Here is a 22,781-nt window from a genome sequence, read left to right as displayed (position 1 = left end):
TATGAGCGATAGTCCTTTTATGTGTATACAAGGCTTTACAATGCCTCTGCCACTGCTATTTCAAAAGTGGTCAGCACACTGTATTATTGATCGTAGATTACTGTATTCCTAGATTATTTTGTATAGATTTTCTGTACTCTGTTTATTCTGGGGGGTTTTGTATTCTGTGTTTTGCCATAACTGTTTGGTCACTAAGAAATTTGAACAGCAGGTGGCACTACTTCTCTGTACTGTGATTTCTAAAATTAGAGTAGCAAGTATACAGGAATTGAGTCTGAAGTGGGTGCATAGTACATATGCTTTCATTTTATATGAAGGGAGAGACAGTCTGCTTGAGCCCGCTAGGTGCCCATCATACATGGGTACCAGCAGAGAAATTGTTGTGGACCTGCTAAATCCACTGTTGCACAAAGGATACCACTTGTTTGTAGACAATTTTTACATAAGCGAGCCACTTTTGAAATTTCTCTATGCAGCTGAAACTCCATCCTGTGGTACCTACCTCCGCAGGTCCTACACAAAAAAATTGCTAAAGGGGGAATCCGTCAGTCTCCAAAGTAATGAACTCTTGGCCCTAATATACAGGGACCAAAGAGACGTACTGATTTTGTCAACAAACTTCACCAGTGGTCCTCAAACTACTTTTTCACTGCCCCCCTCCCCCCCCCCCCCCCAAACACAAAATGTATAGATGTGGCCCACTGCACCTTTAAATATCGGTGGCCCGCATATAGAATAGCAGTGCTGGCACGACCCATCCACCCAGTGTAGATGCCAGCGAGCAGTCATTCGATGGCTTCCAAATCAATTCTGCATCAGGTGACACTGCTGTTTAATTGGACAGCAGATTGTCACCTGGTTATGCTCCACTGTCTGGTGCACAAAGACGTTCTTCGGGCACTGCATGGCTGCTGCTGGGAGTTCTCCTCTTTGCATGAATAGGGGGGATCAATACCTAGATTCAATGTAATGTTTTTCAACATTTTATGTATGTTCCGGCCCCCGAGCAGTCTGAAGTATGTTGAAAAAGTTTGGGGATCCCTGATCTACACGGAGGCTACAGTGACAATGATGTCTCAGCAAGAAGAATAGAAGAAGTCAGTAACCATTTCAGAGTACAGCAAGTACATGGGGGGTCGACACCTCTCTGATGAGATGCTTGCACCATATGTGTTCCTCGAAAAACAAAGGCCTTGTACAAAACGGTCGGAATTTATCTGCCGATGACAATGTACAATGCTTATGTCCTCAATAAAGCATCGGGCAATGTGAACACATATATCAAGTTCCAGGAACAATTGATAACCGCACTGATTCAACTATCTGGTTATTCACTGCCCACACCACAGACCCTCTGGATTGTGAAAATGTTATAAGACTTTGATAGGCATTTCCCTGCCCCGCTCCCCGCTAATCCATTAACAAACGATCCTTAAAAAAAAAGATGTAACGTGTGTACCAAACACCACATTAGGAGAGACAACAGATAACAGCCCCAAATGCCCATCGAAAACCAGGCCTCTGCATTAACAACTTTTTCAAAGTGTACCATACAGTTATCCATTATTAGCGATTCATTTTTTCAAACGAACTGTGTACAGCCTCCAACCACCGGGCCGCGGCCCACTGCTGGTCCGTGGGCAGTTTCCAGCTGGGCCATGGCGGGGCTGGCCTCTCGCCCCCCCCCCCCACCCCCATCTGCGGCCGCCGCTCCTGTTACCTTATGAGCTGGCGGCCGCTTGCCCTTTTATAATCCCTAGTGGCCCCTCTCCTCCTTGTTCTATCGTCTATAACAGCAGCGCGACCCGCGGCTGCTAAGGAGGAAGGAAGCAGGAGAGCGGTTACCATAGTAACGGTGTATAGCGCCGTCACAGGAAGCTGCTCTCCTACTTCCTTCCTCCTTAGCAGCCGCGGGTCACGCTGCTGTTATAGACGATAAAGCGTGGAGGAGAGGGGCCACTAGGGATTATAAAAGAGCAAGCGGCCGCCAGCTCATAAGGTAACAGGAGGGAGGGGGCACTCAGTGATATACTGGGGCAACGATACTAGCTATACAGGGGCAACTATACTAGCTATACTTGGCTAACTATACTAAATATACTGGGGCAACTATACTAGCTATACTGGACTCAGTGGCGGACATACGGCCGTGCAGGCCGTGCCGCCGCACGAGGGCCCCTGAAGTTCCGTTTTCTTCAGGGGCCCATTAAGTATTTTTTTTTTTTTTTTTTTTTTTTTATTATGTTATTCCCCGGGGGGCCCCCCGATTCCTATCCTCCCTCCCTCCCTCACCTCGGGGGGCCCCCCTCCCGATATGCGCGGCGGGAGAGCGAGCGAGCGAGCGGCAAATGCAGGAAGTCTTTAGGGCTCTCCAGGCATCCGCTAGAGGCCCAGCCGCTTAGTCTCCAATATGTCTCCAGTTGGAGACATATTGGAGACTCAGCGGCTGGGCCTCTAGCGGATGCCTGGAGAGCCCTGAAGACTTCCTGCATTTGCCGCTCGCTCTCCCGCCGCGCATATCGGGAGGGGGCCCCCCGAGGTGAGGAAGGAAGGGAGGGAGGGAGGATAGGAGTCGGGCCCCCCACCCGGATAGCTACCCACCCGGCTACCTAACCACCTACCCACCCGGCTACCTACCTACCCACCCACCAGGCTTCCTACCTACCCACCCGACTACCTAACCACCCACCAGGCTTCCTACCTACCTACCCACCCGGCTACCTACCCACCCACCAGGCTTCCTACCTAACCACCCACCCAACTACCTAACCACCCACCCGGCTACCTACCCACCCGGCTACCTACCCACCCACCAGGCTTCCTACCTAACCACCCACCCGGCTACCTACCCACCCGGCTACCTACCCACCCGGCTACCTACCTACCTAACCACCCACCCGGCTACCTACCTAACCACCCACCCGGCTACCTACCGGGCTAGTTACCAACCCACCCACCAGGCTACCTACCCACCCACCCGGCTACCCACCCACCCACCAGGCTACCTACCTACCTACCCACCCGGCTACCTACCTAACCACCCACCCGGCTACCTACCTAACCACCCACCCGGCTACCTACCGGGCTAGTTACCAACCCACCCACCAGGCTACCTACCCACCCACCAGGCTACCTACCTACCCACCCACCCACCAGGCTACCTACCCACCCACCAGGCTTCCTACCTACCCACCCGGCTACCTACCTACCCACCCGGCTACCTACCCACCCACCAGGCTTCCTACCTACCCACCCGGCTACCTACCTACCCACCCACCCGGCTACCTACCTACCCACCCACCCGGCTACCCACCCACCAGGCTTCCTACCTACCTACCCACCCGGCTACCTACCTAACCACCCACCCGGCTACCTACCTAACCACCCACCCGGCTACCTACCGGGCTAGTTACCAACCCACCCACCAGGCTACCTACCCACCCACCAGGCTACCCACCCACCCACCAGGCTACCTACCTAACCACCCACCAGGCTACCTACCTAACCACCCACCCGGCTACCTACCTAACCACCCACCCGGCTACCTACCGGGCTAGTTACCAACCCACCCACCAGGCTACCTACCTACCCACCCACCAGGCTACCTACCTAACCACCCACCCGGCTACCTACCGGGCTAGTTACCAACCCACCCACCAGGCTACCTACCCACCCACCAGGCTACCCACCCACCCACCCACCCGGCTACCTACCTAACCACCCACCCGGCTACCTACCTAACCACCCACCCGGCTACCTACCTAACCACCCACCCGGCTACCTACCAGGCTAGTTACCAACCCACCCACCAGGCTACCTACCTACCCACCCACCAGGCTACCTACCTAACCACCCACCCGGCTACCTACTGGGCTAGTTACCAACCCACCCACCAGGCTACCTACCTACCCACCCACCGGGCTACCTACCTAGTTACCCACCCACCCACCAGGCTACCTACCCACTCACCCACCCACCCACTAGGCTACCTATCCACCCAACCACCCACGGGAGCTGCGCGCCGGATGGAGGCTGGGACAGGAGGTCTGCTGCTGCAGGTGAGTAAATGTTTTTGTTTTATTTATATTAGCAGGTGTATGTTCTGGGCAGGTCTGCCACATGATTGCATGTATTTTCTGGGCATATCTGCCGACATGATTGCACGTATTTTCTGGGCATATCTGCCGACTTGTTTGCACGTATTTTCTGGGCATATCTGCCGACTTGATTGCATGTATTTTCTGGGCATATCTGCCGACTTGTTTGCACGTATTTTCTGGGCATATCTGCCGACTTGATTGCATGTATTTTCTGGGCATATCTGCCGACTTGATTGCACGTATTTTCTGGGCATATCTGCCGACATGATTGCACGTATTTTCTGGGCATATCTGCCGACATGATTGCACGTATTTTCTGGGCATATATGTGTATTTTCTTGAGAAAACCTGCACAATTATGTGAATTTTCTGGGGAAAGGGTCACCAAAACTTGGGCCCACTGTCTTTGCGTTGCACTTTTCAAGGGAACCTGAGGTGAGAATAATATTGAGGCTGACATATTTCTCTCCTTTTAAGCAATACCAGTTGCCTGGCTGCCGTGCTGGTCCTCTGCCTCTTATTCTTTCAACCATAGACCCTGAACAAGCATGCAGCAGGTCAGGGGTTTCTGACAATATTGTCAGAACTGAGAAGATTAGCTGCATGCTTGTTGCTGGTGTAATTCAGTTTATTACTGCAGCCAAATAGATCAGCAGGGTCGCCAGGCAACTAGTATTGTTTAAAAGGAAATAAACCCTCACCCCGGGTTCGCTTTAAGTTACAGTTAGCTCCGCCCTCATCCGGTCATTGCCACGCCCATATCCACTATTTTTTGCCGTTTGTAGCCACGCCCATATTTTGGGGGCCCACAATTACAATTTTGCACAGGGGCCCACTGCTGGCTGTGTCCGCCACTGACTGGACTAACTATACTAACTATACTGAGCTAACTATACTTAAAATACTGGGGCAACTATACTAGCTATACAGAGGCTAACTATACTAAATATACTGGGGCAACTATACTAGCTATACAGGGGTAGCTATACTAAATATACTGGGCTAACTATACTAAATATACTGGGACAACTATACTAGCTATACAGGGGTAGCCCCTGTATATAACTATACTGGGCTAACTATACTAAATATACTGGGACAACTATACTAGCTATAAAGGGGTAGCTATACTAACTATACTGGGCTAACTATACTAAATATACTGGGACAACTATACTAGCTATACAGGGGTAGCCCCTGTATATAACTATACTGGGCTAACTATACTAAATATACTGGGACAACTATACTAGCTATAAAGGGGTAGCTATACTAACTATACTGGGCTAACTATACTAAATATACTGGGGCAACTATACTAGCTATACAGGGGTAGCTATACTAACTGCACTGGGCTAACTATACTGGGCTAAATATACAGGGGCAACTATACTAACTATACTGGGCTAACAATAATAGCTGCACAGGTGTAACTATACTAGCTATACTGAGCTAACTATACTAGTTATACTGGGCTAACTATACTAGTTATACTGGGCTAACTATACTAGCTAGACTGGGCTAACTACTAGCTATACATGGGTAACTATACTTCCTATACTTGGGTAACTATACTAGGGCAGCTTTACTCCTTATACAGGGGCAACTTTATTAGCTACCTATACTGGGGGCAACTATACCTAGATACTACCTACTTAACTATACACTCCAAATCTTCCGGGCCCTTCCAGAGAAAAATTTGGTCTGGATACCGGTCCCTGGGCTGAAAAAGGTTGGGTACCCCTGGTGTACATTATATACATTTTGTCATCTTTGTCCTCTGCCTTCTAAACCCTGGCTGATGGCCATTCTCCAGATTATGACCCCTGGCTTAGCTGATGACCATTCTCTGGTTTCTGACTCCTGGATTGGCTGACGACCATCTTTGGTTTCTGACCCCTGAATTGGCTGACGACCATTCTCACATTTCTGACCTCTGGCTTGGTTGAGGAGCATTCCTTGGCTGCTGACATCTGGCTTGGCTGACAATTATTCTCCAGCTTTTAACTCCTGGAGAGATCGGGGGTATGGAGGTAAATTTAAGTATCATCAGCATAAAGGTGGAATTTGAAGCCCAGGGAGGAGATCAGTTTGCCAATGGAGAAAATGTATATTGAGAATAGAAGGGGCCCCAGAACAGAGTCCTGAGAGATGGGCAGGGGTTGAGTAGCTATTGAAGGAGGCCATAAATGAGCAATTGGAGAGGCAGGGGTAGATCCAAGCTTGCTTTGCTGCATCAGCTCTGTATGGTTCACAATGTGTGCATGTGACCCAATGCAGGACAGGTGACACCTTGTGTGCCATATGAGCATGCAGCAAAGCAGCTGGCAGCTGTAGAAGTGTGGAGGACTGGCACCCAGAGCTTTTGTAAGTGGTTTCTGCTGCGTGCTGCTCTGCAAAATGGAAGAAGCATACCCCTACGGCTTCCCGGGTAAAAGCCAGGCAGCTGAGACTGCTGGTTAATAGGATAACTGGAACTCTATCTAACTTTTGTTCTTTTGCTCAGTTTAGGTACCCTTTAACGACCGTGCCACCCCGATGGGCATGAATGCAGCGGCAGCCTCAGGACCGCCTAACGCCAATTGCCGTCAAGTCCTGGGGAGGGGTTTTAAAGAAGATCGCCATCAGTCTCCCAGCTTCGATCGCAACTAGGAGACTGTTAGATGGAGTAACCGCGGCCTATTTTCTCTGTACATCGATGCGATCTATGGCAGCGCTGTGCTGGGGTCAACCGTGTCACCTGGGAGGCAGGAGAGCGATCGGCTCGATTGGCTCTCATAGGCTGATGCCTATGACAGCCATCGGCTGGCGGGGGGAGGGAGGGAGTGTTATAAAATTAAAAATAAAGGAAATAAATATTTGTAAAAAAATAAACATCCCGGCAGGGATCAGAGCCCACCAACAGAGAGTTCTGTTGGTGGGCAGAAAAGGGGGGGGGGAATCACTCGTTTGCTGAGTTATATGGCCCTGCAGCGAGGCCTTAAAGCTGCAGTGTCCTAAATAGTAAAAAATAGCCTGGTCACTAGGGGGGTGTCAAGTGGTTAATAATCGTGCATTAACGATTTCAGCCGCCCGATCACGTCCAGGCGGCTGCTCTGCTGCAGAGGCGCGCTTCGGCATGCTCCCGCGCGTGATCGTGGGCGCGTCCCCGTGCTGTTCCCCGGTAGCCCTGGGATCAGTGAACGGGAACATGGTTCTCGTTCACCGATCTAAGTTGCCAGCAGAAAAACCGACGGTTTCTAATCAGAGACCGCAGTTTTTAAAAAAAAAAAAATTCCCCGTTCTCCTTGTGCTTCCGGTAAGTGAGAAGCACAAGGAAAAAAAACCTCAAGGTGGCCATCTTGTGGCCAAATAGTAAAATTACATCTACATACATTTTTCATGCCAATTTACACATATTACAACATTAAAAATTAACTGTTTATTTCCCAACACCAAAAAAATTACCCAAATAAAATTTTTAATGAAAAAAAAAATTACAATAAAAAAAACATAAATAGTTACCTAAGGGGCTGAACTTTTTAAATATGCAAGTGAAGGGTGTATACTACAAATCATTTTTTAAATTATAAGCTTGTAAATAGTGATGGACGCAAAACTGGAAAAATGCACCTTTATTTCCAAATAAAATATTGGCGCCATACATTGTGCTAGGGACACAATTTAAATGGTGTAATAACTGAGAGACAAATGGGCAAATAAAATACATAAGCTTTAATTATGGTAGCATGTATTATTTTAAAGCTATAATGGCTGAAAACTGAGAAATAATGATTTTTTTTTCTATTTTTTCTTAATATTCCCGTTAAAATGCATTTATAAAAAAATAATTCTTAGCAAAATGTACCACCCAAAGAAAGCCTAATTAGTGGCGGAAAAAAAGATATAGATCAATAAATTGTGATAAGTAGTGATAAAGTTATTAGCGAATGAATGTGAGGTGAAAATTGCTCTGATGCATAAGGTGAAAAATCCCCCCCGGCTGAAATGGTTAATCATTAGGGCAACAGGTGTCACCAACAAACACCTGTACACATGCTAGATTAGCTGCAGAGACTTCATGGAATGCGCATCTCAGAGTTTTTCTACCATATATACAGGGGCGTAACAGTAGACCCTGCAAGGGTTGCAACTGCAGGGGAGCCCAGAAGCCACAGGGGGCCCCGTCCTGAGAGACTGCCAACTAAGAGCAAGGAGAAAAAAAAACGTTCTGCTTTCCCACAATTGTTCTAATGACTGCATCTGCTCAGCCACTGATAAGGAATCATACAATGTTTTGCAGACAAAGATTTGTAGACTCCTTATTCACTGTTCAGAAGGTTCTTGTGTACAGCGCTGTTTAAGGAGGGGGGGTTGTCTGGCGGCACCATCCAAAGTTTTGCAGGGGGCCCCAGTGATTTCTAGTTACGCCCCTGCATATATACCTCCATAGCACTAAGGGACTTATTTATATACCCCTGTGATCGGTGCATGAATTCATAATTTGCTTACTTTTATCCTTTTGAAGTCCTTTTTAAAAAAATTTCAGAGGGAACGGGTATTTTTTGCATTTTTTTTTCTGGTCATATAAGCTTTGGCCATGGAAGCTGGAAAAAAGTCGAGCCATTGAACTCTATAGTGGTAAAAAGAAGCTTCACTCTAATGCACTGCAAAAGAAAAGGCAAACGGATTCTTTGCAGCCACCAAAAACTAGAGATAAATGCCAAAAGTGGAAAACAAGTGTTTGCAACATTTTGAACCTTCCTTCCATTGTTTACATGTGGTACCTCTGTTCCACACTTTTTACATCTTGTTCAACCACATCATCTTTCAGGAACTCAGCTTAGACGAGGGGGTAACTGGGGAAGGAATAAGAAGACAGGATTTTGGGACCTGTACACACTGAAAATTACCAAGAGCAATTGCAAATGCAATGCAATTTTTTGTGTGTGTTTTTAATCAAAATTCTACTCACCTTTTTTGTACTTTTGCACATCTGACCTAGAAAATGAAATGAAAATCACATATATTGCATTTTCTACTGTTCTTTACAAACTCAAACGCTCAAAAAGGGATGCAGACACTGCGATTTTCTGAAATTACATAGCACCACTGTGAACAGCGCCTTGGGATTTGCATTATTTTTGCAGAGACCTTGGGATTAAAAATTGTGCGTGATTCTAAAAGCATAGGCAATATGTACAGGCCCTAGGGCCAGATTCAGGTGGATAACTGATTTTATACTTATAGTGACACTAAAGCAAAAAAAACCCTCATGATATAATGAATTGTTTGTTTAGTACGGATAATTAATAGAACATTACTGTAGTAGCAAAGAATATGGTGTCATATTTTTATTTTTAGGTATATAGCTTTTTTATAACATTGCATCATTCTCTAATAATTGCAGTTTCTACAATACACTCTTTTGCATAGATAACAACTGAAGTTTCTTAACTCTTCCTATACTGGAAACAATATGAGACTCCTATCTGTGCTAATAATGTTTTATTTCTTAGCAGTACTACACATACAATTCATTATATCATAGGTTAATTTTCACTTCAGATTCCCTTTAAATAGTAACTGTAGTGAAAAGAATGTATTGTATATACAGTATATTTTTTTTACAATATTTCTTTATAAATTACTTAGTCAGTGTTTGCCCACTGTAAGATCTTTCCTCACCCTGATTTAGATTGTGCAATTTATAAAAGTAGAAGTGACCAGCACGGGATGGTTCAAAATGTCGATTTATTCACTTTCACAGCGTGAACAACATCAGCCCAAACATCCAACTTCAGGTCGGAATGTAAATACAGCTCTTAAAAAGTATTCATAGCTTTCAGATGCATGCAGTGAATGAAGGACACACTTCTAGGATAAAGCTATGTCCACACAACAGCCAGTTGCCGTTTCGAGTGGTATAACCGCTCTTTGTCAAGTGATAGCATGTCAAAAACTGTCTGAACCACATCTGTATATACTCCACCTCTCCCCACAAGTAACCATTCACCTGTAAGGAGGACCTGCTGGGGAACTTCAGGCAAATCCACCCACCACACCACACACACTTGTCTGATAAACAGCCTAAATACTTAACCAAAACCTGTATACCGATAAGAACGTCACTGATTTGCCCGCTCCCGGCTATTACCGCCTTCTAATGGGCGTATATACAGTATATTACCTGCAATGTGATGACATCACTAAAGAAAACGCTTCTCGAATGAAGTTGCGTCTATTGCATAAAACGTTCATGTACATACACGCATGCGTAAAATATAGGCGTAAATGGATGCGTAATTACGTAAATGTAACCCAGGCATGCGTGCAAATACCCCAACTCCCTAGATGGCTTTAAAGAGACTCTGTTACAAAAATTTCATCTTGTTTTCTACCATCCTACAAGTTCCTTAACCTATTCTAATGTGCTCTGACTTACTGCAGCACTTTCTACTATCACCGTCTCTGTAATAAATCAGCTTATCTTTCCCCTGTCGGACTTGTCGCCCTGTGTCTGGAAGGCTGCCTACTCTTCAGTGTTGATCTGCTATGCACACCCCCCTCCAGGCCCCTCTATGCACACTCCCGTGTGTGTGTGTGTGTGTGTGTGTGTGTGTGTGTGTGTGTGTGTGTGTGTGTGTGTGTGTGTGTGTGTTATTTACATTAGCCAGCTTTTCTCTGCCCTCTTATCTTTTACAAGCTGGATAAATCCTCTGTTGTGAAAGGAGTCACAGGCTGAGGAATTACAGACATGGGCAGAGCTGTCTGCAGGAAGAAACAATCAGCCTGTAACTCTTCAGTGGGTGAGAGCTGCAAGGGAAAAGAAACACACAAATGATCTCTTGAGATTCAAAAGGAAAGCTGTATACAGCCTGCTTGAGTATGGATGTATTTTCTATGTGTGGACATACTGTACATCAACCTACTTCCTGTTTTGGTGGCCATTTTGTTTGTTTATAAACAAACTTTTAAAAACAGTTTTTGACTACTTTTAATGCGGCGGGGAGCGGCGAAATTGTGACAGAGGGGAATAGGAGAAGTCCCCTAAAGCCTAGGTTCTCAACGTGTGGTACGCGTACCCCAGGGGGTACTTCTCATGGTTCCAGGGGGTCCTCAGGCTTAATTAACCAACAATAACAAATTACAGTTTTAGAAAATAACTATTATTTATACAACACCAAATTAGTATTTTAGCTAATTAAAAATTGTTTAGAATCAATGATCATGTACTACGATTAAATATATATTTGTCAAGGGGTACTTGTGATAATGTTTACTATGCTAGGGGGTACTTGGTGAGTACAGGGTGTTAAAAGGGGTACATACCAATAAAATGTTGAGAAACACTGCCCTAATGCACTGGTATGTTTACTTTTGTGCGCTTTTAACAATACAGATTCTCTTTAAACCCACAGAGAGCCACCTAGTGGAGGAAAAGAAAAACACACAAACTTCAAAATATAACCTTGAATAAAGCTATCCATCACCAAGCTTTTATAATGTCCCAAATTTAAAGACACAAAACCTTACACATCCCTCAACCTGAGGGAAAGCTCAGTGACAGAATAGATTACCCAAGGTCCGGCTGTCCATCCAAACAGGGTGTTTAGTGGTTGGATATCTCCCGATTGTACCCTCTGTAAAAAAAATAGTGCAAAAATTCCCATTAAAAATTGTAAGCATCACTGGGAGGGCTGGGCTACACACCAATATGCAGTAGTAAATCGATAAAGAAAGTGTTTCTGATGCTGAAATCAGAAAAATTACTTTAAAGAGAACCTGAACTAAAAATAAAAAGTAAAAAAAAACATACACAGGTCATACTTACCTCCCATGTAGGTAATCAATCTGCTCGTCAATCTCTTTCTCCTCTCCTGCGTCCTGTTTGTCCACTGTGATCGATGGAATTCTCTGTCCTTCATTTTGAAAATGGCCATTACCCCATAACCGCTTCCTGGTCAGCACACTGTTAAACTATTATATCGCCCACTTGAGCCATAGGGAAACATAGACATCCCCTTGCACATTCAGTTGTAACTGACAGCAGCTGATCTATAACTGACAGCAACGGGTATATCTCAGTTCTGACAAAATCTTGTCAGAACTGAAAGGGATCACTGTAAGAAGAAAATGGTGAGCTTCTGAAAGGAACTGATGGTGAGGCAAGTATGTAATATTCATTTGCAGCTACATGATGTGTTTATTTTCATTTATTTTATTTATTTATTTATTTATTTACATATTTCAATTATTTTACTCAGTTCAGGTTCCCTTTAAAATTGGATATCATGAATAATTTACTGCATTCTACTATGTGTCACTACAGAGCCTCTTTGAAACATTCCCAGTCATACCAGTAGTTGGGACTCTAAAAAAATATCACATTTTCATGTGTATGTGATAAAAAATTTTTTTATAATATTCATTTTTAAAAATGATTTTTTTTAACTAAATACTTAAAACATAAATAAATTACAATACATTTTTTTTAGATTATAAACTCGCAAAGGCAAGGCTTTCTCCCTTTCGTGTCTTAAAAATGTAGTATGCTTTGTTAATCACCATACAATTTGTCCCCCTGTGACTTACTACTGTATATTGACAACCACTTCTATATTGTATACCAGTATCTGTATATCTGTATTGTCATGTATACCAATGTCTGGATATTATGTACCCCTGTTTGTTTCTCCTACTGTACAGGTGATTTGAGCGCTGGGATTGTCGACTACAAGAAGACACTGCAATACAAGGAAGTGGCTAGGCAGCACCAAGAGGATGATTTGGGCATCTGGTACGGATTAGGTGATGGCGTCCAGCACCGTAATGTAGCTGTTAGTAGCCGAGCTCTGAATATCGGATTTGATTGGCCACCGGTGATTGGGAGCTTATATATTTTTTTCCCCTGGAAATTTATTCCAGATTCTCTCCAGCAGTGGGTTTAGAGTTTAGCTATTAGTAGCCGAATATTGTGTTTGTTTGTATTGGCCCTCCAGATATAGGCTATATATAGGGCTAGATTCAGGTTATACGTGGGGGCAGTGGTGTAGGGATCAATATAGCGGTTGCTATGGAGCCCGTAGCCAAGGGGGCCTTGGTGATCTCAGCTAATAATAAGGGGGTCCTCTGCAGGCCTTATGGAGACACATTGTTGGCCCCCTGAATTGCAGAGTAGCGAGCGGAGCGCTGTAGAGAACAGATATATCTCCCTGGGCTACCTATACTTGGGGAGCTAATTTGGCTACCTATACTGGGGGCTACCTATACCTAGGGGGCCTCTCTGGCTACCCATACTGGGGATATGTCTAGCTACTCATATTGTGGCTAACTATAATGGGGGCTACCTAATACTTGGGAGGTATCTCTAGCTCCCTATACTCGGGAGCTACTTGGGGCCCAAAGGTTCCATATTTTTTTTGGGGGGGGCCAATCAAAGTTTTGTTATGGGGCCCCATGATCCACATTACTGATAATCTAATTGTCAGCCTCCTCCCCTAGCCAAATTAACAAACCCAAAGGCTCAATATGTACTTTCTTTTAGGTGCTGTCTTATGCATGTACAATAACAGTGTGCATTAGGTGTAAACAAACATAACAACTTTTGCCCATGGCAACCAGTCAGTTGTCATCCAGGAATCGCAATCCTCCTCTGAGAAAATTGAAACATGCCAATCTGTCATTGCTGAGGTTAAAATAAACATGCTCCAAAGTATCTTCCTAAGTTTCTTCTAACAGAAATATCCTAATTGTAGTGCGGGTGGGGGATGCATCCCCTTTTATCTCGGTTCTAGATATCTGTCTCCTGACTGATCCTCCTCTGATGACACGGCCAGCAGAGTGACACTCGGTCCATGGCATTCCACAGCTGACTATGAGCTTCCCTTATACAGAGTATCTCAACACCTCAGGAATGTCCCTGCTCACTTACTGATAATTTTATTTTGGTAACACGGGGTGGGGCCTGTGACTGCAAAATGTAGAGTGCTGGGTGAATGCCGATTTGTGACCTTTTTTCAGTTGTCCTTTCTCCTTTGTCCCTAAAGTTTTTTTTTTTGTTTCATCTTTTCCATTGTGGCGGTGACAGCAGATACAGCACAAGACCTGAGCAGGAGAGAATAAGGTAAATTTCCAATTTTGTATCTGCTGGGACGGATCTAAATGTCAGTAGTGTGTATCAGAATACTATTAGATAGCCTGAAAGCTTCTTTCCTAACTTATAGATAAACTTTACAACTGGAATTGTTTTAAAAGTTAGCTTTAATACATTAATAATTCACTGTTTAACATTATGAATATTACACAAATGTGTATTCTGTAGTTGCTTAATGTTTGGTTATGTATATATAATGCATTAGCCACTCACTAATGCATTATATGATAATGCATATATATGGAATTCAACGGATTAAGCTTAATATATATAAATATTTAAAGATCAGTTTGTATGTTGAAGATGGTGTGTCTAAATTGATTATTCCTAAATAAGTATTTGCTCTTTAAGCAAAATGATAAACATGCACAAACTCCTGCCAGTTAATCAGTTTTATTGAACTAATCTGAATTCAGTAAACTAACATATGATTGGTTTACAACTTTACATATTATTTACTGTTTTTAAGTAATTTTTAGTAAAAATGTAATCATTAAGAATGACTGAATTTAGCTGGTTTAGCACGTTTGACTTTTGTTTACTGCCTGTGCTAGACATTCATTGTTAATTGTTGTCTAATTATTTTGTTAGTTTGTATTTGATTTTTACTTTAGTGTGTGACATAATGGTAAAATCACTTTACTGTGGTAAGCGGAATAATGTTGTAAAGTCTTGCATGATGAGTAGAGCAGAATGCAATACATTACATGGAATGCATTATACAGGTTACTCTACTCATCATACTGTACGTAAGACTTTGCGCACGTTATTCTGATTACTGAAATTCAGTAATACACCCATAGCCTATTAGGGCTAGTTTCCACTTGCGGTGTTGGTTGTGGATGTGCGACTGCATGTTGGTTTGCAATACCAGCGTGCGTTGTCCAGGGTGGCGCTATGGCATACATGAAATAAAGGTGCCTGAATAAAAGGGGGCGTGGGGATTGCCACTAGTAAAATATTGCTAAGGTTAGCGAGATGGTACTAGTGAATTTTGATAGTAAAATATCGGTAATATTTACCAATATTTTACTATGGATAAACCTAACCCTATTTTCACACAGAAGTCTTCCCCGGTGTTGCCTAACCCTTAGAACCCCCTTGGTGGTGCCTAACCCTAAAGCCCCCTTGGTGGTGCCTAACCCTAAAGCCCCCTTGGTGGTGCCTAACCCCCCCCTCCAGGGATGCCTAAACCGCATATCGTGGCTTTGCAGAAGCCTTTGTGGCATCAAATGTAAAATTGGGTGCCGTATGGCGCCCCCTATTACCATGTTATGCTGTTAAATGCAGCTTTTATCATAGGTGCCTATGGCGGCACCATTTTTTTTCAGAAAGGGTTCCTGTGCCCTTTTTTCCTGCTTCAGGCATATTTGTGTTGTGTTTATGTGCAGAAAATTGCTGCATGTTGTTAGCTTTTTCTTCTGAAAACATTATCACATACGGAAGAAATGCACTAGGAGGAAACAGCCAAATGATTTTCAAAGGGCTGCATTGTTCTTGTGTGTTTACTGCTCAGAATTCACACCCAGTGGAAACAGGACTTAACTGTAACATCAGATTGCATTATTGTTCATCACTCCTGAGAAAATATATTCTTTCTGAAATGCATTGAAGAAGGTACGCAGGAACAGGTGTCTCAGTGGTTTTGCTGCTGTCCGGTCCAAGTTTGTAAAGTCCCCAACACCTCAGAGTAACTTGAGTAAAACTCCTTCTCAGAGGCACTGCTGTCAACAACTGTAAGCTCTGTGACATGTACACAGAGGTGCCAAACATGTTAGAAATGCACAGGATTAGTTTAAGATTCAGTTTGGGGATAGGATAGACTATAGATCAGTGGTCCTCAAAACTAAGGCCCGTGGGCCGAATGCAGCCCCCTGAGGCTTTTTTTTTACTGGCCCCCCAAACACAAAATGTATAATAATTTATAGATGTGGCCCACTGCACCTTTACATATCAGCGGCCTGCATATAGAATAGCCGTGCTGGCACCACCCATCCACGTATTGTAGAAGCCAGCAAGCAGTAATTCACTGGCATCTAATTCTGCATCAGGTGACACTGCTGTCCAACTGGACGGCAGTTTGTTACCTGGGTATGCTTCACTGTCTGCTGCACAAAGAGTTTCTTTGGGCGCTGCATGACTGGCTGCTGCTTAGAGTTCTCCTCCGGGCATTATTGGGTGTAATCAATACCTTGATTCAATGTAATGGTTTTCAACATCATTTTATGTATGTTCTGGCCCTCCAGCAGTTTGAAGTAGGTTGATCCGGCCCTTTACCAAAAAGGTTTGGGGACACCTGCTAAAGATCAATCTTATAAACCCCTGCTTGCCACTGCAATTTTCCATAAACATTTAAAGAGGAACTTTAACCCAGGATTGAACTTCATCCCAATCCGTAGCCAATACCCCCTTTCCCACAGGAAATCTTTACCTTTTCTCACATAGATCATCAGGGAGTCTGTTTAGCTGATATTGTGGTGAAATCCCTCCCACAGAGTGCTGTCATGACCATGACAGTTTCCTGTTTGTAAACCTCATTGCATTATGGGAAATAACAGCTTTTTCCATTAGCCAAGCAAGCAATATCTCTCTCTGTGCATAGAATTATCAGTAACGAACATTCTGTACAGATCACCTGGCAGAACTAAAGAGGTCGCCGCCAGTGATCCATTTCAGAATGTAACTTGGGCAGAGGAAAGATGATACAATGGGCAAACACTGACTAAATAATTTATAAATTAATATTGTAAAAAATAAGCAGTTTTATCCATTGTTATGTTCACTACAGTTCCCCTTTAAAGCACTAAGAACTAGTGAATTGCTTAACCTTCTTGGCGGTAACCCCGAACGTAGTTCGGGGTAAGCCGCCGGAGGGTGCCGCTCAGGCCCTGCTGGGCCGATTTGTTTAATTTTTTTTTTTGCAGGACGCAGCTAGCACTTTGCTAGCTGCGCCAGCAACCCGATCGCCGCCGCCGCGCGCCCGATCGCCGCTATCCGGTGCGGCGCGCGGCCCCCCCCCCCCAGACCCCGTGCGCTGCCTGGCCAATCAGTGCCAGGCAGCGCCGAGGGGTGGCCCGGGACTCCCAATGACGTCCCGACGTCAGTGACGTCTGTGACGTCATCCCGCCCGTCGCCATGGCGACGGGGGAAGCCCTCCAGGAAATCCCGTTCTTTGAACGGGATTTCCTGATCAGAGATCGCCGAAGGCGATCGAAGAGGGCGGGGGGATGCCGCTGAGCAGCGGCTATCATGTAGCGAGCCCTGGGCTCGCTACATGATATAGAAAAAAATAAATTAAAAAAAAACTGCCGCGCTGCCTCCTGGCGTATTTTTTTATACCGCCAGGAGGGTTAAAGCGGTATCGTCACCATAAAAATCAAATTTCAACAGCAACTGGTCTGAGTGTATTAAGTGATAAAGATGCTAATCCTGCATTCAAAACTTTTTCTGCTGTTATTATTCGGATTGATCACATACTTAAGGAGCACTGGGCCTTTAGTAGTCGGTGCCAAAGAATTGCATGATGGGGGTTCTTTTTATCTATAATGTATTCCTCCTCTTTCCTTTATTTACCTGCCAGCTGCTTATCTGAAACCTAATCCCCTACTCACCTGTGTTTACAAGCAATGCTGAGGCGACTCAGCGATTGGAGGAGACAAGAAAAAAAGTAAAGGGCAGAAATGACATCACGAGTTAGCCTTAACTGTGGGCAAAAGACATGGCCCCCACTAATAACAGAATTCTCATCATTTACTATATAACATTCACTGAAATCAAAACGTGGACAGTATAATACATGTGTTATGTAAGTAGATCAAGTATTTATCTACTTATATATGTGTTTTTTTCCCTGGCATAGTATGGCTGATCGTACTGCTTTAACAAACTTTATTAGAGTCAGATGAAAGCTGTTGAAGTGAAAGTATTTGCCTGTATTTTTCTCACCTTATCTGTTTTTACATGTCTTTGTCCCCCTATGGAAGAGGAGGAGGTTGTGCTTGTTAAAAAATGGCTGTAGTTACAAACTGAATCTGGCCATACATGCATTGTTTTTCCTGATGGTATTGCTCCAACGCATCTGCTTGATTTGCTTCTAATCAAGTTTGTGCAGTTAATCCTGTAAAAGTCTGATCTGACATTTTGGAAAATCTCAGGGCAGTGCATTGAGCAGTACAACGATTGTGGGTTTATCGATGCCCAGTAGAGTACTGCTGAAATCTAGTAACACTGAGAAATCTACCTTTTAGTACATCAGGGACTTCTGTGTGGCTGATATTGTGGTAAAACCCCTCCCACAGGAAACTGTTAGGGCCATGGCCCTCACAGTTTCCTGAATGTGAACCTCGCTGCACTGTGCAAGATAACAGCTGTTGCCAACTGTAAAACAACCTTTTCGCCTATCACACTGTTAGTGGGAGTGTTTATAGATAAGGGCAGTTGGTGATGTTCATTTTCTTTCAAGCCTGCCAGCAGTAAAGATGATGACCTGCAGGCGCACGGTGGATTTACTATTGTTAAATGGGGCACTTCCAGCGCTCTGCACTGCACCGTAGGCAATGTGATTTAACCCATACACCTGTATTTCCCTGCGGTAGCAGTGCGGTAAACTGCCACAACGCAACACTTCAGTGTGAAAGGGGCCTGAAGCTGCATTGCTTGATGATACATGTGTATGGCAGTGTCTGCTGAATGGCCGATTGTCCAAACTATCTGCTGGTCTCCCAGATTCAACAGTTTTACAATATTTAGAATTTTCAGGGCTCGAGAGTGTTATGGAAAAAAACATAACATTAGGCTCTCAGGCCTTCAAATATATATACAAAACAGGAGCATATCAACAATTACAGTCACTCAATATGTAATCTTCCATACTCAAGCAGGCTTCCCTGATCATTACTCTTGTGGTTGCTACCTCAGCAGGTTCCATGCTCCCGGTGCTGTTGCAAAGTGGAGAGGGATACATGGGACAGAACAGGTAAAGAGAAAAAATAGAGGAACAGAGAAACAAAAAGAGAAATAAGAAAGGAGGGTGTGTTACCAAGGCCAAGGGTGCTCCCCCCTCTCCCCCCGACTGCACCCTAATTATTATGTTGTAGTTTTCTGCTGCCGGGTAACACTACCATCATGTCAATCACTGACATGCGTTGTGTTAAAAACGCTGCCAGTCCGCTGAATTTTGATTGCATCCAAGTTTAGATGCTGTAATTCCCCTAGCGTGAGAAACAGTAGAATTAACTTTATGCAGTGTTGTGCATCAGGCCCAATATTTCTTATATATTTATGATAAGTAATGTGCCTTGATTGCAAGACTTGGTCATTCTTGCTCTGACTTCCAGGTCACAATGAGTTCCACATGCAAAAGCTGACAGGACTTGGCATAGCCCCAACCAGCTAATGAAATGCTTGCTTTCATTTTGTAATGTGCTGTAGAAAAGAATGTGACAAAGGTCCATGTTGGCTCTATAGATCAATTAAGAAGCAAATAATTCCCTGTGTTAAAGCATTTGTCCTTTATTAGATTTCTACTGAAATCAGAAGATTTGCAGCAGATTCTACCATCAGATAGATTTCTGTCAGATGCCTGTCAAGTCGAATCTGATGTGTGTCACACACTAGTACCAGATTTCCAATAGATTTCAGAATGAAATCTATTGGAAATCGATCCAAATGCATTATTGGACCATTAGATCCAATGCAACTCTATGGGCCATCGATCTGCTATCAGCAGCAGATTGACCTAGATTTTCCATCCTGTCAGATAGATCAAATCCATTGAAATCGGCTGCAAATTGATCGAATGGGGAATTTGATAGAATCGATTTCTGATCGATCGATGGCTGACATCGACCAGTGTATGGGCCCCTTTAGAGGACACCTAAACTGAGACAGATTTGGATGCTGCCATATTTATCTCCTTTTGAATGATACCAGTTGCCTGGCTTTCCTGCTGATGTTCTGCCTCTAATACTTTTAGCCACAGATCCTGAACAAGTATGCAGATCAGGTGCTCTGACTGAAGTCTGACTAGATTAGCAGCATGCTTGTTTCAGGTGTGTGATCCTGATACCACTACAGTCAAAGAGATCAACAGGAAGATATAAATATGGCAGCCACCATGTCCCTCTCAGTTATGGTGTTCTTTAAGCCCTACTTGCTGTATTCTTCTCAATGCAGTACAAAGCTTTGCAGCTGTTTGACTTGCTGCCCAATCAACAAAAATATACCACCTTTCCCCATCATGCTCCAATTAGTAAACTGTCAAAAATTATCACATTTGAGTGCGTCCATGGCCATGCTCCGATGGAAGATGTCGACTTTTTTTACACCAGGTATCCCCGCCGCTTGTCAAACTCTGGCACACGTGTCAGCGTTACAAACCCTGACATTTGGCTGCATTAAATTGCAACTGAAGGGCAATCGTGGCTGGCAGATCGGAGGTTGATCTGCCCGACAAGCACTCAGTTCAGATAGATGTGATCAGATCAGAATTTTACAATAGTACAGATAGCCATGCAGTATTTGGTGAAAATTGATGTGAAACCATTCTATGGTTGGTTAAAATAGAGAATTTTGACGATCAGAATGTTGGATTTTACGATCGTATCTGAAGAGAGGAAGTGCCTTAGTCAACCCCTTTATGGCAACCATCGATAATTACCTTATGATTACATAGAACGAAAATCTGTTTGTATGATCGCATCTAAGGAAAATATTGTACCGCCTGCTGCAAAAATCAGCCCTGGATGTTTTTCTGTCGATGTCGGTCCAAAGAATATATTACTAAAAAACCCTCCAAACTGCCCATTTTTGTCAGTTTTGCGTCTAGAGCAGTAATTATTAAGATGAAATAGGGCCCCAGGCAAGATAGCACTTTTTGCCCATCGCTGATTTATTCTGGCTTTTTTAGTAAGATCTGGTGGGGGCTAGCATCCACCAGGCCCCTATACTCTCTCCTGGTCCTAGGCAACTGCCTGGGTTTCCCTTGTGGATGATCTGGCTCTAGTTTATAGAACCCTGCAGCTACGGTTTTTCTTAGGATATATTGTATACACTGTATTCAAATTGCATTTGGCATCTTTGGCATTATTCTACTGTGGTGAGGGGTGCAAGATTAGCATAACTGACAAATGCACTGCTCAGTTGTTTGATAAGTGGAGTACTGAAGGGCGGGAGGCGGAGAATGTAGAAAGCCTGATAAGGGAAAAGCTGTTACCTAATGATAACGCTGTTTGTAAGATCATACAGGAGAGATGCACATGTAGCTCTTTCAGACCAAGAGATGATCAATGCATCATATATAGTGCTATATAAATAATTTCCTGTAAAATGTACATAGAAATGCTTGTATCTATTATTAGCAACCAGTATGCTGGAAAGTAATTTAGGTAGAGCGTAAAAAGAATTTAGTGCAGTCTGCCTACTCATGTTTTTATTATTATTTTGTATATATATAGCACTGACATCTTCCACAGCGCTGTACAAAGTATATTGTCTTGGCACAATCTAATCCCTCCATAGTCATACGTCTATGTATGTATGTATCATAGTCTAGGGCCAATTTAGGGGTAAGCCGTGTATGTTTTTGGGCCATGGGAGGAAACTGAAGTACCTGGGGGAAGCCCACATAGACAATGGGAGAACATTCAAACTCCATGCAGAATGTGTCCTGGCTGGGATTCAAACCAGGAACCCAGCGCTGCAAGGCGAGAGTGCTATCCACTACACCACCGTGCTATTTGCTATCCCTAAGCACATGGAAGGTAAGATCCTGTCTTTCATCTGCATCTCCAAGTGACAGATAGACTCCACTTCTAGGCAAGAGGCTGCATGTAGTGTACAGGTAAGGGGACCAAAGGATCCCGAACCTGGTTTCTAAGAGTAAAATACAGCAGTAATGTTTATAAACAGGAAGAAGTCCACCAGCAACTGAATTTTAATTTTGCTAAAATATGATTTCCTTTTATTAATACTGCTACTCAACTGTTGTGTTTTATAATGATGGGAAGTGGTGACTGCAGGGAACCTACAAACAGGATCATTGCCAACCTGTGTGTTAATAGCTAGATCAGGTGACAGTCATCTTCATCAGTCTGTACTGATGTGACAGCTGCCATCACAACACTTCAAATTCAAATGTGGCAATAATCTGACATTGTGTTCCTACAAAAAAAGCAACAAGGACCTTGGGCCGGCAGGAACTCACTGAGGATTGCAATCAGGAGGAAACCTTGTATTTTTGAGAGGAAAAAAAAGGGAAATGGCTTCTTTTTTGACGTTCTTCTTGCATTTCCAGATGGGGCTGTTCTCTTGCAAGCATGACGCAGCATCACATGGGTGGGGAATCCCTCTGGTGCACACGTACACTCACTGATAACGTCACTAAGTCACTAGAACATACGGAGTACTTCAAACTTCTTCTAGTTAACAGATACTATTTGCATAACTACATCGCTCCCAACTGACCCCTTTTTGGAGGTATAGTCCCTCTTTTCGAACTAAATCCCCCTGTCCCCATTTCTCCATAGCTCCCAACTGTCCCTCTTTTG

General features: G+C 43.9%; 1 protein-coding gene across 3 annotated transcripts in view; it reads left to right on the top strand.

The window, feature by feature from the left end:
* The window catches only part of LOC137532976 (spectrin beta chain, erythrocytic-like), a 564,120-nt gene that overhangs the window by 387,463 nt on the left and 153,876 nt on the right, over positions 1 to 22,781 (top strand). For 2 of the 3 annotated variants that reach the window (XM_068254047.1, XM_068254045.1), the window contains exon 1: positions 14,064 to 14,205. The exons of the other annotated variant lie outside the window; for it this stretch is intronic. The gene's annotated coding sequence lies outside the window, so the exon portion shown is untranslated. Of the gene's footprint in view, positions 1 to 14,063; positions 14,206 to 22,781 lie in introns of those variants that run through there. 3 annotated transcript variants of the gene reach the window in all.

Source organism: Hyperolius riggenbachi, chromosome 9, assembly GCF_040937935.1.
Source record: "Hyperolius riggenbachi isolate aHypRig1 chromosome 9, aHypRig1.pri, whole genome shotgun sequence".
Classification (NCBI taxonomy): Eukaryota; Metazoa; Chordata; class Amphibia; order Anura; family Hyperoliidae; genus Hyperolius; species Hyperolius riggenbachi.
The sequence above is the reverse complement of the archived record's forward strand: the minus strand, read 5'-3'. Positions and strand labels throughout refer to the sequence as shown.